The sequence below is a fragment of the Coregonus clupeaformis genome, unplaced genomic scaffold (genome assembly GCF_020615455.1).
Source record: "Coregonus clupeaformis isolate EN_2021a unplaced genomic scaffold, ASM2061545v1 scaf0332, whole genome shotgun sequence".
Taxonomy (NCBI): domain Eukaryota; kingdom Metazoa; phylum Chordata; class Actinopteri; order Salmoniformes; family Salmonidae; genus Coregonus; species Coregonus clupeaformis.
In genome coordinates this window covers 202,195-218,060 of record NW_025533787.1, presented here as the reverse complement: position 1 = coordinate 218,060, position 15,866 = coordinate 202,195, and the positions used below count along the sequence as shown (strand labels likewise).

General features: G+C 41.9%; 1 pseudogene; it reads right to left on the bottom strand.

Moving 5' to 3' along the window:
- Positions 1-2,764: 2,764 nt before the first annotated feature.
- Positions 2,765-2,945, bottom strand: LOC121559041 (annotated as a pseudogene).
- Positions 2,946-15,866: the final 12,921 nt, after the last annotated feature.

The following is a 15,866-nucleotide window of genomic DNA, read 5'->3' as shown; positions in this document are numbered from 1 at the left end:
TACCAGCTTGGGAATTTTACACAAAACCAATAACATGCAAAACGAACTCAGAAATCTCAAATAAACTGATTATTTATAAACTAAAATGAGAAAATTATGTACATCCACTCAGACAAACCCAAAATCTCTAGCTATGTGACTTGTAAAATAGTTTTTATCACGTTCTTTCACTCACTCGGTTTGACACAAAAACAACACATCAAACCTTTACCAAACGTGATAATACCTTAACGGATTTGTTACCTAGCATGGTATGTTCTTTCGACATTAGAAAGTTTAAACGTGCTATTACATACCTCTAGTAATAAATAGAAACGGACACAAAGGTTATCTTCTTGACTGCACAGTTCTGGCGCTTTCTTTATTGTGAAGAATGGTGCCCGCCTGCCCGGAACTTCCTGTTCCCCCACTACTAACGGTCCGTGCATTCCGAGATCAGATTACAACATTTCATTAAATTACTAAAAAAGTGTAAACTGTAGCAATTTATTTCCCTTTATAGTTTATTAGCCTAAGCATGACCTTCATCCACATAATTTTTCTAGGATTGGAACCGGTTCAGGGAACAGAACTGAAAAATAACGTTAAAAAGAACCGGAAACTAAAGTGTTCTATACTTTTCAGTAACAGCAGTTATTTTAAAAGCATGTAATCCAGGTAATAACCTTATTTTCCTTTCCGGGTATTTTTCTCCAGTCCCACAAAAATCGCAACAAAGCTCACTCTAGAAACGTATTCCAGTTTCTGCCTGCCAGCTGGAATGGAAACCTTTGCCAGTGGGTGTGCGTGTGGAAACTACCTGCTCCTCCCCTCTGAAGCATAGGTTACTGTATCCTACTGACAACGTTACAAGCATGATTCAGAAATTAGGGAGATATGTTTAATTTGAGAAGAATGGATTAACTTTTTCAATGCTAGTTAAGGATACTATAGTCAGCACGTTTCACATTGGATTTATTAACGACATAAAGGTAGGACCTGTTTTTAATTCTAGTGCTACACTGCACAAACAAGGTTGTTAGCTAGCTAGCTAACATCTGCTCTGGTCCAACGTTAAACCAACTCTGACGTTCAGACATTCAAAGTTCCTCCATAGAAGCCGCTCCTCCGTAGGTATAATTATAATTATAATTCCCAGCTCTTCAATGCAAGCTTTCTCTATCCTCTAACGAGCTCTCCACACCAGCAAAATGTCGCACCTTACACTGTGATTGGCAGCACAGTGTGCTCTGAATGATTTTCTTATACCGATACTCTGTGGTGTGCTAGTGTATTTATTCTCCCACTTGGATGTCACTTCCACAAGCTTTAAATTGAGGGCCAGGTTGTCAGGATGGGTAATGTACTGTACACATTAATTACAAGTACTCCTAAAGATACACTTCATTTTAACTAGCTAAATCCTGTGTAACAACTAGTAATTACATTGTACTTGGCTAACATGACATGTACTATGCTTTGAAATAGTGTATTATTCTTCATCTGGGATTTGGATTTGTAAAATGTATTATAAAATGTATTTAATATATGTCTGATCAGGCTCAGGTAGCATCAGGTTTGTATTTTCATGCTGATCGAAGCTATAATCAAATCCAGACATTTATAAGCGTTATAATGCTTTTGAATGACACTTCCGGTTTTGGCGGAAAATACCGGGTTACCCGGGAGAAGAGTGATTTATGCTCGGGATGGAACATTTGTAAAACACCGGGGAAATATTAAACCATGATGCGTATACCAGTTGATTCACAAGACACCAACTAAGTAACTTACATATACGGTATCTTCATTAGGCCTAATGGCATTTCATGTCCATGATAGGAAGTTTGTTGTAGTGACTGAGTAAGGCTAATTGTAAAAGTAACCCTCTAAAGTGCCATGTTTGTACAGTTTATTATGTGGAGGAAACATTTAGGCAGCCAGGACCATACACCAGGACCGCTCCGTAGGCCGCACTGTAGGCCTAGCTCTTACTGCAGTCCAGTGCCATGGACATCTTTGAAGTTTGGCCTCTAGTAATTTAGGACGGCAACTTTATGAAGGCCTCCTCACCCTGGTCTTATCGTACAAGGCTCTACAGACATGTAAAATAAAAACAGGCTATTTTTATTGTTCATATTATTTGCGTTGATGATGTATTGAAATCAAGTGGTTCAACATTCAAATGCGACGGTCAGTGGAACACTTGCGCCACCAAGTGGACACTTGCTCAGTTCCCTTGTGGCATCAACGCTACCAGAGATATTTGATATAAGATCAAATGTTATGTCAATATTATTATCTCTAAATTGATTCCCCCACCCGTATTTCATATATTATTATTCCGATTTAGCTGTTAATCTGGATTTAATTTATAAACGCTTTCTGTCATTTCCGATTGGAGGGCAGATGACCACGTGACTTACGAACCTACAAATTTGTTACTTTGTAACAGTCAAAAGTGGTTATTCCCAACGTTGATCAACTCCCAATCTATGCCAAGATTTTCTTTAAATCATTATCTTTAAAGCATTATCACTGTACCATTTACCACCTGTATCCTGTGCATGTGACGAATAAACATTGATTTGATAAGATGATTAACGCACCATTCACATCAGCTATCATAGTCAATATTACAGTGACTGACTTCACCATCACTTTCTAGCCATCATTGACATTGAGATGAAGATGGTCAAACGTGAAAATATAAAATACATCGTGATCCTAATGGAATATAACAAAGCAATTCTGTTGTCTTTGCCTGCTTTATCTTTACAATGACAGGGGGTGCACCGTTCCTGGAGGTACTGCAATACCAGGTCGATGCGTGGAGTGGACGGAGCAAGCCCCTATTCCATCTCCCTGTTCCAAAAATAAATTTAATATATGGTCCCCAGATAGGGGACGTATCAGATATTAAACTGATAAGAACAGATTTTTTATTTTATTTTTGGAAAGGTTTTTATTGATACAATTCCTTTTAAAACAGCTCACATTTTTAATTCATTTACACACATAAAAACGGCACCAAGTGCATAAAAACCAGCATTACATTACAATTACATTAAAAAAGGTACATGTTGTTTATTTAAAACAATAAAACAATCCTACATAAAATACCCATTCTTGTAAAAGCCAATTACTAAAAGCCATTTAAAATGTGCATAAATGATTTAACAAAGTTAAAACATTTTTAAGACATAAAAAGCCTGTCAAAAAGTCACTTTGTTAAAAAGCTGTCTTCGGTCCTTTGTACAAAAACGGGGTGAGTCCTTATCAAAAAAAGCCTCCTCCTGCTCTTCCCGAATCGACTTCGTACCCATCCGTTGGGGCCCAGAGGAGACTCCTCCCCTAGGCGCATCGCCCTAGGCGCCGCAGCGCTGTCAGGCCGTGGCTGCCGGGACCTCAGGTGTTGTGGGGGACCCTTCGCCTGGGGTCGAGGCCCCCTGTCTTTCGTACCACCCCAGGGCTTCCGTGGCTACCAAACCCACTGCCTGGGGGGTGGTCTCTACCTGTTTCCCTACCAGCAGGATACGGGAGGACCACAGTGCGTCCTTCAGACACGTGAGGATGGGCCAGAGTTTTGTGAAGGCCTTTGGTGGTATAGGCCTTCGGCCCACCCCATAGAGCACGAGCTGGGGCGTTAGGTCCTCCCCTGCTGGCAGGCGTGGGGAGATCAGGGGGCCTGCTTCCTTCCACAGGTCCCGTGCGGCTCTGCACTCCCAGAGCAAGTGCCTCACCGACTCTTCTTGGCCGCAGCCTGGTCGGGGGCACGCGGATGTCCTCGCCATGCCCCGGGAGTGCATAACGGCCCTGACCGGGAGGATCTCATGGGCGACCATCCAGGACAGGTCACGGTGCCAATTCAGCAGAGCAGGATGGGCCACGTTGTGCCAAACCGTTGTGGGCTCGCCTATAGCAAGCCCGCGCACTGGACACACTGGCTCCCGTTCCTGCACAAGAGAGAGAAGAGAGTGGTGTTTTGTTAAAACTGTGACAGGCTCTTTTTCCAGTTTAAAATGTGTTAGAAATTGCGTAATTCAAATCTGGTATTGGAATAAGAATCAAGAGATCTTCAATCCAAGCTTAATTTATTATATGCAAAATGTATGTATGATAAGTATGAAGGTTCATATATATACTGGTCCACTGAAATACCACGCAGGGCACTCAGAGAACTAAAACATTGTTTTTCAGGTTATTTTCTCAAATACTCTGACAGATAGTTCCCACCTCTTCTGTTGGCCAATCAGAGTAAAGGACTGAGTGTGGTTTAGACTTTACTCAGCCAATCCGTTGGCGCAGGGGTTGGTCCCAACTCCTCGGCACTCCATTTGTTGCACACTGTTGCCAGGCATAAGTTGCTATCATAATAACCTGTGGAGTCAGCACCCAAAAGACACCATTCCACTGTACTCCATGTACCCACGTTCAAGGACGGTTTCACAGACAACAAAGAGAGAGTGTTCGTATCTGTGAGAAATACAAGTCTTATCTCATCCTAGCCCCTAACGTTCCCTACATGAATCACAGCCTGCTATGTGAAACAATCCATATCAGTACAGTTCAAACCTATGCTCCTCATTAATGCATTCCTTCTAAGTTATTCATCACATACAGATCCAATTATGAGAAAAATAGAACCCAACAAATGTCTTAAAAACGTTTTGAGCTGAACATAATGTGTGGGGAGCAGGAAAGATACTGGGGCTCGCAGGTCGACTGGGATCAGCCTCAGAGACCTGAGGTAAGACCCCAGCCAGAACCGTGCGAGGGCCTGGGTCTTGTTGCTGACCGGGGAGGTGGCAAGAGTGAGATGTAACACTGTATAGCGGCTGGCCAGGAACAAGTAGAGGTCAGGCAAGCCTTTCCCCCCCTTGAGCCTGGGCCTCTTTACCACCTCCCTCCTCAGCCTCTCCCACTTGCTTCCCCACAGGAAATAAAAGAGCATCCGGTCCAGAGCTAAAAGAGTTGATCTTGGGTGGATAAAAACAGAACTGATTAATAAAAGGACAGGTAAAATCACAGCCTTGATGATTAAAACCTTGCCCTCAAAAGTCAGTCGTCTCAGTCCCCAAAAACCCAGTCTCTGTCTAACAGTCGCTAAAATCCCGGTCCAATTCCCACTACCACCTCCCTCTCTGTCAAATTTTACCCCCAGAACCCTTATGTCAGTCATTTTAACTGTCAGTGGTAGTCCTGTCAAGTCTGAGTCTGCCCACGGTCCGAAAAATTGTGCCTCCGTCTTGTCTCTGTTCAGTCTCGCCCCAGAGGCTCGTCCGTACCAGTCAGTCCTGTCCAGAGTCCTGTCAACAGATAAAAGGTCAGTGCATAAAATGTTGACGTCTCCATGTAAAAACGCACTTGGCGGTCATCCCCCCACTCCCCGGGATACCCACCCCACTGATCCGTTGGTCCCTTCTCAAGACCTGTGCCAGTGGTTCTATGCAGGCCACAAACAGGAGGGGAGATAATGGACATCCCTGACGGACGCCGCAGTGTACTCCCACTGCTCTTGACAAATGCCCATTTACAAGGATTCTGCTGGTGATGTCCCCATACAGCAATCCCACCCAAGCTAGAAAACTTTCAGGGAACCCCATTTTTGCGGTACCTTGAAGAGGTACTGGTGCGAGACCCGATCAAAAGCTTTCTCAAAGTCTAAATTTAGGACTATAAGCCGCATGTTTCTGTCTCTCGCATAACAGATGGCATCACTGATCAGTACTAGGCTGTCCGTGATCTTCCTTCCCGGAATGGCACAGGCTTGATCCGGGTGGATCACCTCCCCTAAAACAGAAGACATTCTGAGTGTTAAAACCTTGGTAAAAAGTTTACAGTCAAAATTTAAAAGGGTAATCGGTCTCCAGTTTTTCAGGTCAGTCCTGTCATTTTTCTTATGTAAAAGGGTCATGATTCCTACTCTAAAACTGTCAGGTAGTCTGTCAAGTTGTTCGAAGTCAGTAAAAACAGTCAGAAGTTCGTCGGCTAAAACATCCCAAAAGGTCAGATAAAACTCCAAAGGGAGGCCGTCCTCCCCCGGTGATTTTCCCCTTTTAAAATGTCTCAGTCCTTCGTCGAGTTCGGTCATTGTCAAGTCTTTTATTAGGTTGTCTGTATTTGGTATAGTCCTGTCGATGTATGTTAAAACCTCCTCCATTGTTTCCTCACACACATCTTTAAAACCAAACAATTCCCCATAAAAACCCTCGACTACCTCTTTTATTCCCTCTGTGTCTGTTTTTAAAAACCCATCTTTATCTTTTAACCCTACCATAACCCTACCCTTACTATCTTCTTAAAAAAGTATCTTGTGCACTTCTCCCCCTCTTCTAGTTCCCTTTCTTTACTTCTTAAAATAACCCCCTTACTCCTCTGTTCTGCTAAAAATGCCATCTCTTTCTTGACTTCTTTTATTTCCTGGTTAAAATCAAAGCCCTGTTGATTTAGGTTAAAATAACGCTCCAGTCGCTTCTGCAGTCCCAACATTCGTCTATCTTTTTCTTTTTTCTTTTTTTCTTTCCTATTTCTCTAAAGAAGGTCCTCGTCTTACCCTTCACCATTTCCCACCACTGTGCTCGTGTGTCAAAGAAGTCCTGTAGCGTCTGCCACTGGCTGAACTGCTCCCTGTACTGGCTAACTACTCTATCATCTTCTAAAAGGGAGCAGTTCAGTTTCCAGGGCCCTCTTCCTACAGTCACACCCGAAGTTAGTGAAAGGGTGCACGTAAGCATTACGTGATCTGAGAAGAAAGCAGGGGTTATTCTAGCATCAGTTGGCGGGCAGTCGCGGGTAAACAGATAGTCAATGCGAGAGGCTCTGGTGCCGTCACCACTGGTCCAGGTGAAGCCCTCCTCTCTTGGATGCAGGGTTTTAAAACAGTCAGTTAGTTTAAAATCCCTGCACAACCCTTGCAATAAAACACTGGACCTATCTACCTTAAAATCTTCTCCCGCTCCTCTCCTGTCTGCTCTTGTACTCCAAATTCTACACTTGATCTTAGCCAAAAGGCCAAGAAGCGATACCGCAATGCTTTCGGGAGGAAGGGGGCCTTTCTCCGACACGTCAAATTCGTATATGGTTACACCAAAATGAGCTCGGTAAGCTTTCCGCCAAATTTAAAAGATAATGCTTTTAGAAAATGGTGGCATAGATTGGGAGTTGATCAACGTAGGGAATAACCACGTTTGACTGTTACAAAGTAACAAGTTGGTAGGTTCTAAAATCACGTGGTTATCCGCCCTCCAATCGGAAATGAGAGAAAGCGTTGTTAAATTAAAACCAGATTAACAGCTCAATTGGAATAATAATATATCACGGGTGGGGGAGAAACAATTTGGAGATAATAATATTGACATAACATTTGATCTTGTATCAAATATCTCTGATAGCATTGCTGCCACAACGGAACTGAAGCAATTGTCCACTTGGTGGCAGCAGAGTTCCACCTACCGTTGCTTTTTCCAAGCTGTCCTGTGTGGTACATCAAACTGCATTTGAATGTTGAACCACTTGACTTCAATACATCATCAATGCAAATAATGTGAACAATAAAAATAGCCTATGTCTTTTTCTTATTAAAATCTTTCTGTAGAGCCTTGTATGATAAGGACATTGTGAGGAGGCCTTCATAAAGTTGCACTCCTAAATTACTAGAGGCCAAACTTCAACGATGTCCATGGCACTGGACTGCATTGCGAGCTAGGCCGGAGCGGTCCTGGCGTATGGTCCTGGCTGCCTAAATGTGTCCTCCACATTATAAACTGTACAAACATGGCACTTTTGAGGCTTACTTTTACAATTAGGCTTACTCAGTCACTACAAGAAATGTCATATCATGGACATAAAATGCCATTAGGCCTAATGAAGGTACAGTATATGTAAGTTACTTGGTTGGTGACTTGTGAATCAATCTGTATGCGCATTAGGGTTCAATATTTTCCCAGTATTTTACAAATGTTCCATACCGAGAATAAATGTATTTCCTCCCAGGTAACCCGGTATTAACCGAGAATAAATCACTTTTCTCCCGCAAAAACAGAAAGTGTCATTCAAAAGCATTGTAAAATTGTAAAGCATATACATGTCTGGATTTGATTAGAGCTTTGATCAGCATGAACATTCAAACCTGATTCTAACTGAGCCTGATGAGCCATATATTAAATATATTTTATGAGCACTACATTAACGACATTGAATGAACCCAAGCCCCAAAAAGCCCAAATGATTTTTCCATTATCCAATAGGCTACATACATGATACACTGTAGGCACATTATGACTTTTCATGCTACAAAAAGGGTCAATTTGTCAGCAAGGCACATCAATTAACGTAGTCCCAATCAATGGCAATTGCTGAACTTCATTAGGCAACATTTTAGGTGTTTTGTAACAGATGTCTATTTCCATTCACCAAATGGCCATTCACCAAATTCACCAATTTTTTTTTAATTTTAATTATTTAATTTTAAATTATAAATGGCGCTAATAGGTTATACATGCAGTTTGGATGCTGAAATAATTTTGGAGTGGAAGAACATGCACAGAAGTAGCCTACATTTTTAATTGATTCGTTAGACAAATCAGATGAAAATATCATGACTGGTTGTGTTTATGCCACAATAAAAAGGTAATTCATTTTTACCGTAATGTTTAATTGACTACTTTATTATTAGGCACATTAAATGTGTTTTCGTGCGCCTCAATAGAGACCCCCGAATGCACTCTGTTTTCATCAGAACAGAAATGTGTGTAATTAGTTCATTGAACCCATTCCCACGTAAATCGCTCCACATCATTTTGATCTTTTAAATGTACTTCTTGTAAAAAACACACAGAGAAGCAAATGGACGACAAAATGGGAAGAAACAGTCGCCCTTTTAACAGGGTTCATAAACCCTCTAGCGTTTATGCTAGCTATGTTAAAAATGGACGACATGGGGAAAGGAGGGAAGCGGACAAACTATCTAACTATGACATTAATTTTCAGACTCACTTTAAGTACAGTTCCTCGTTAGGAGGCCTGTCTGGGAAACGGTGGTCCCCAGGGGGAGGACTGTCCACAAAGATAGGGGTCGGGAAAACACTTTCCTCCTCAGTCAGTGTGGGTGCTGGAACACCGCTGGGTGCGAGACCGCTGCTGTCGGTAGAGCTCGCGCCTGACAGGGAAAGCAGAGCCTCCTCTGCGCTGCCCGGGTTTCCCGCGCTTTTCTCCTCAGACTCCCCGCTTGCAAAACAACTGAAACGATTCCCCCCCAGGGCGGACTCCTCCGTCGCCTCCATGCGGATGAGTGAGGAAACAGGGCTCATCTGCTTCCTCTTGACAGAGCACTTCCTCCCCTCTCCCACAGTGGTCCAGCTCTCCGGAGCAGAGGGCGCGGTGGGCTCTCCCGTAGCCTCCTCTATTTGCTTGCTCCAGCTCCTGTCCCCCGCTCCGCTCTCCTCATGAGGTGATGATGGCGCCTCACTCCCGCTCTCCTCAGACTCTCGCCGTTCTCTCTCCATCACTAGCTCCTCCACGACCTCCTCAATAGCGCGTAGCTGTATAACTTCTCCCTCATCTGCTCTTTTCCCGCTCACCGCTCTGGCGTAAGAGGGGGCTGCCTTTGAGCAGTGACGGAACAGGTGCTCCTCTGAGCTGCACAGACTGCAGCGCTTGGGCACGGTGCAATCCCTCATTACATGGCCGAGGGTCCCACAGTTTCTGCACCTTGTCTGCAGAAGCGAAGCTGCCCAGCATACATGAGGTAGCCCCTGTCTGCACCTATTGAAAAAGACGCGGGAGGATGGAGGTAGACCGTTGTTTTCAACATAATCTACTCCCGTTCGCATCAGGCCAGGGTTCTGGTTGGGAAGTAGCCATCCTATGTACCTAGAGGAGACTGGCGGTAGGGTACTAGGGGGTAACTCGCCCCCCCCTAAGAACAATGTCTAATTGCTGACACACACAAAAAAAAAAAATTGGTGGGGGGGATTATGTGGATGAAGGTCATGCTTAGGCTAATAAACTATAAAGGGAAATAAATTGCTACAGTTTACACTTTTTTTGTTATTTAATGAAATGTTGTTTTTAGAAAAGGGGAGTTTTTCTAAGTCGCAGGGTAAGTGCACCCCTTGGGGCAGAAATCTTTCTGATTGAGAGGGGGTCAAATACTTATTTCCCTCATTAAAATGCAAATCAATTCATAACATTTTTGACATGCATTTTTCTGGATTTTTTTGTTGTTATTCTGTCTCTCACTGTTCAAATAAACCTACCATTAAAATTATAGACTGATCATGTCTTTGTCAGTGGGCAAACGTACAAAACCAGCAGGGGATCAAATACTTTTTTCCCCTCACTGTATACCTTGTTATTAGCTTGTACCTATAATTGTTGATCAGTCAGGTAGCATGTTAACTAACTACCAATACACTGCTTGAAACTATAAGTGTTCAGAATGTGTAGGTTTACTAGTTAATAAGAAAATAAATCAAATATAATTGTTCAATAATGTGTAATTGTTCAATAATTCAATGTGTTGTGTTTATAAATAAAAATATCTGATCATATAAATGTGATGTGTTTATATTACTTTTAGGAACACAAATATGTGATAATAAACAAACAAATCTAAACTAACAAATGTCAAATAATATTTGTCGCCGAGACGCCAGTCAATTCGATTAACGTTATTGTGTATTCTACGTAATGACGCAGTTTTGGATAAGAGCGTCTGCTAAATGACTAAAATGTAAATGTAAATGTTTTATGTTATAACGAAAAATGTATGCACTCACTAACTGTAAGTCGGTCTGGATAAGAGCGTCTGCTAAATGACTAAAATGTAATGATGTCATCACGTAATGACATCACAACGTCATTTAGCGACTTTTAGCAACAAATTGACCTGCCTCTAACAACTTCCCCTGAAAATTAGTTGGCAACCCTGCAGGGGAGTTGCTCTTTCAACTTTCACATTTCTCTTAGACTTTCCAACATAATAATAGCCACATGGGCACATCAGGAAATATACCACACATTTTGTTTTACAGGAAATTCTACCCAGGACATACATTTTATTTCCAGTATGAGGGTGAAGAAAAAAATCCCCCTTGGTCATCACATTACAGTTCTCACAATGATTTGAGGGGAGGGTGGATAGGAAATGCTGAGGGGGAACATATTCATCTGCTCTTACTAGGCTGTCCTTTAGGTTTCTAGCATGATTAAAAGAGAATCGAGAGATATTCTGAAAAGCCCGGCCCACATAGGGATCCCAGTCCTAAATAGAAGTCAGAGATCAAACTCCTGGTTCTCCCCTGTTCCTTCCACACGCCCTCCCATTGTACTGTATGTATGAACACATTTTGAACAATGGCTGCCTAAAATGCTGTGGTGCTTACAAACACAATAGGAAAGGTTGTGGTAGACGTGGGCCATCACAGGTGAGTTCACAGCTCTTTTACTCTGAGCATTCATATCAATGACTCACCCTCAGATGGACCATCAATGCCAGAGTTCTATAAGACTGTTTACATAATCAACTGGGCATTTCAACAGTCTGTCCCTCAATATAGTCCTGAGAATATATTGTTTTAGCTCAGTTGGCTCAGTTAGTAGAGCATCAACGCCAGGGTTGTGGGTTCGTTTCTCACGGGGGGCCAGTATGAGTAAGTCGCTCTGGATAAGAGCATCTGCTAAATGATTAAAATGTAAATTTTTATCTTATTATTGTTTAAAATGCTAACTTTTTAGCATTTGTGGCACAAATCCATTGCAAGTCAATTAATTGAAGTACAGTAGATTAATAAAGCTACAGTACTGCAGCTGGTGACAAAGCTGCGTATATTGAAAAAGCTTGTTAGTGCATAGGTCAAATGTATCTTTGTGATGCTCATTTCAAGTATTTTTTCCAGCTTCAGACAAACACTAAATATTTCACTTAAACCATAGTTTTGTTGTATTTAATGATAGAGAAGAGAAGAGTTTGACCAACACAGATTCATGTCCAATCTTTGAGGACGTGTCTACATTGTTAGAGTGGTCACATGCCAATCTGTTCCATATAATAGACAGTCTTTGGAACAGTGGAAAGCTGCATGGCCCCTTGGTTGTTGCTAAGCATGCATTCTTCTTCTATGGTGTTTATTGGTGGTGTTCAGACCAAAGTTAAAGGTACGTCACTGCCACCTTCTGGGCTGGAGTGTGATAGAGACATGTGGTTCTGTCCTGGTGAGATCACAGGGTCAAAGAAAACTTGGTATGACTGTAGTCACTCAGCCCATGAGAACCATTCATACTGTCAGATCTAATATGGAAGAACTGAATACAACCATAGGAGCCATTCATACTGTCAGATCTAATATGGAAGAACTGAATACAACCATAAGAACCATTCATACTGTCAGATCTAATATGGAAGAACTGAATACAACCATAAGAACCATTCATACTGTCAGATCTAATATGGAAGAACTGAATACAACCATAAGAACCATTCATACTGTCAGATCTAATATGGAAGAACTGAATACAATCATAAGAACCATTCATACTGTCAGATCTAATATGGAAGAACTGAATACAACCATAAGAACCATTCATACTGTCAGATCTAATATGGAAGAACTGAATACAACCATAAGAACCATTCATACTGTCAGATCTAATATAGAAGAACTGAATACAACCATAAGAACCATTCATACAGTCAGATATAATATGGAAGAACTGAATACAAAAGAGAAGGAGAGGTTGACCAGTACAAATTCATGTACAAACATTATTTTTCATTGGCTGATCAACGCAGTTTTCCAAACATATTCATCATCCGTTTTTTTGTAAGATTTTAACTTAACAAAAATATAAACACAAATAAATAAATAAACAATTTTACTGGGGTACAGTGCATATAAGGAAATCATTCATTAGGCTCTAATCTATGGATTTCACGTGACTGGGCAGGGGCGCAGCCATGGGTGGGCCTGGGAAGGCATAGGCCCAACCATTTGGGAGCCAGGCCCAACCATCAGCCAATAATAATGATTTTTCCCCACTAAAGGGCTTTATTACAGATATAAATACTCCTCAGTTTCATCAGCTGTCCGGGTGGCTGGTCTCAGATGATCCTGCAGGTGAAGAAGCCAGATGTGGAGGTCCTGGGCTTGCACGGTTACACGTGGTCTGCGGATGTGAAGCCAGTTGGACGTTCTGCCAAATTCTCAGTAGAGAAATTTACATTCAATACTCTGGCAACAGCTCTGGTGAACATTCCTGCAGTCAGCATTCCAATTGCGCACTCCCTCAAAATGTTGACATCTGTGGCATTGTGTTGTGTGACAAAACTGCACATTTCAGAGTGGCCTTTTATTGTACCCAGCACAAGGTGCACCTGTGTAATGATCATGCTGTTTAATCAGCTTCTTGATATGCCACACCTGTCAGGTGGATGGATTATCTTGGCAAAGGAGAAATGCTCACTAACAGAGATTTAAACAAATATGTGCACCAAATTTGAGAAAAATAAGCTTTTTGTGCATTTGGAAAATTTCTGGGATCTTTTATTTCACCTCATGAAACATGGGACCAACATTTTACATGTCAAGTTTATATATTTTTTCTGTATAGTTTTAGAAGACAATTCACTAAACACGTAGTCATTTCATTTTGTCACATGTTTGGTAAACAACAGGTGTAGACTAACAGTGAAATGTTGACCAACAATGGAGAACACAATACAACAATTATAATAATAGGAAAAAGATTGTAGCACAAGGAATTAATACATGATGAGCAATGGTAGCTTGGCTATATACATGGGGTGCCAATACCTAGTCAATGGTAGCTTGGCTATATACATGGGGTGCCAATACCTAGTCAATGGTAGCTTGGCTATATACATGGGGTGCCAATACCTAGTCAATGGTAGCTTGGCTATATACATGGGGTGCCAATACCTAGTCAATGATAGCTTGGCTATATACATGGGGTACCAATACCTAGTCAATGGTAGCTTGGCTATATACAGTGCATTCTGAAAGTATTCAGACCCCTTGACTTTTTCCACATTTTATTACGTTACAGTCATATTCTAAAGTTGGTTAAATAATTTTCCCCCCTCATCAATCTACACACAATACCCCATAATGTCAAAGCAAAAGACAGGTTTTTAGACATTTTTCCTAATTTATTAATAAAAAACGGAAATATCTAAGTATTCAGACCCTTTACTTTCTTGAAGCACCTTTGGCAGCGATTACAGCATCGAGTCTTCTTGGGTATGATGCTACAAGCTTGGCACACCTGTATTTGGGGAGTTTCATTCATTCTTCTCTGCAGATCCTCTCAAACTCTATCAGGTTGGATGGGGAGCGTTGCTGCACAGCTATTTTCTGGTCTCTCCGGAGATGTTCAATCGGGTTCAAGTCTGGGCTCTGGCTGGGCCAGGTGAACCTTCGCCCCAGTCTGTAGTCCTGAGCGCTCTGGAGCAGGTTTTCATCAAGGATCTCTCTGTACTTTGCTCCGTTCATTATTCCCTCGATCCTGACTAGTCTCCCAGTTCCTGCCTCTGAAAAACATCCGCACAGCATGATACTGCCACGACCATGCTTCACCGTAGGCATGGTGCCAGGTTTCCTCCAGAAGTGACGCTTGGTATTCAGGCCAAAGAGTTCAATCTTGGTAACAACAGACCAGAGAATCTTGTTTCTCATGGTCAGAGTCCTTTAGGTGCCTCTTGGCAAACTCCAAGCGGGCTGAACTCTGGAGCTCTGTCAAAGTGATCATCGGGTTCTTGGTCACCTCCCTGACCAAGGCCCTTCTCCTCCGATTGCGCAGTTGGCCGGGCGGACAGCTCTAGGAAGAATCTAGGTGATTCCAAACTTCTTCCATTTAAGTATGGAGGAGGCCACGGTGTTCTTGGGGACCTTCAATGCTGCAGACATGTTTTGGTACCCTTCCCCAGATCTGTGCCTCATCACAATCCTGTCTCGGAGCTCTACGTACAATTCCTTCAACCTCATGGCTTGGTTTTTGCTCTGACATGCAATGTCAACTGTGGGATGTTATTTAGACAGATGTGTGCCTTTTCAAACCATGTCCAATCAATTGAATTTATCTCAGGTGGACTCCAATCAAGTTGTAGAAACATCTCAAGGAATATCAATGGAAACATGATGCACCTGAGCTAAATTTCGAGATTCATAGCAAAGGGTCTGGAATACTAATGTAAATAAGGTTTTGCAAAAATGTCTAAACCTGTTTCCACTTTGTCATTATGGGGTATTGTGTGTAGATTGATGACGGATTTTTGTTGTTTGTAAAAAAATATTATTTTTACAATAAGGCTGAAACTTATTTTTTTGTTGAAAAAGTCAAGGGGTCTGAATACTTTCAGAATGCACTGTATAGACACTAACTATTTCACTTTAAACACTTTGTTATATTTATGCACAAGAGAAGAAGAGGTTACCCAGCACAAATTCATGTACAAACATGATTTTTCATTACAAATTTGTAATTTAGCAGATGCTCTTATCTAGAGCGACTTATAGGACCAATTGGGGTTAATTGCCTTGCTCAAGGCCACAATGACAGATTTTTGACCTAGTTGGCTCGGGATTCAAACCAGCGACCTTTCAGTTACTGGCCCAACACTCTTAACCGCTAGGCTACCTGTTAAATACATAACACAATACGTGACATAAGTAGAATACAGAACACTTGAAACATTACAGGACATGTTTCATGATGGAAGTTGAAATATTAAAATGTGATTTAAAAAAGCAGTGGGTAGAGTGGCGTTTCGCAGGCGGTTTGTACGGGCAGTTATACAGGACATTTTGTGGCTGTTTCTCAGGAGCCTGGTGGTGCAGTTACCTCTTTTTGGAGGGAGCAGGTCCTTC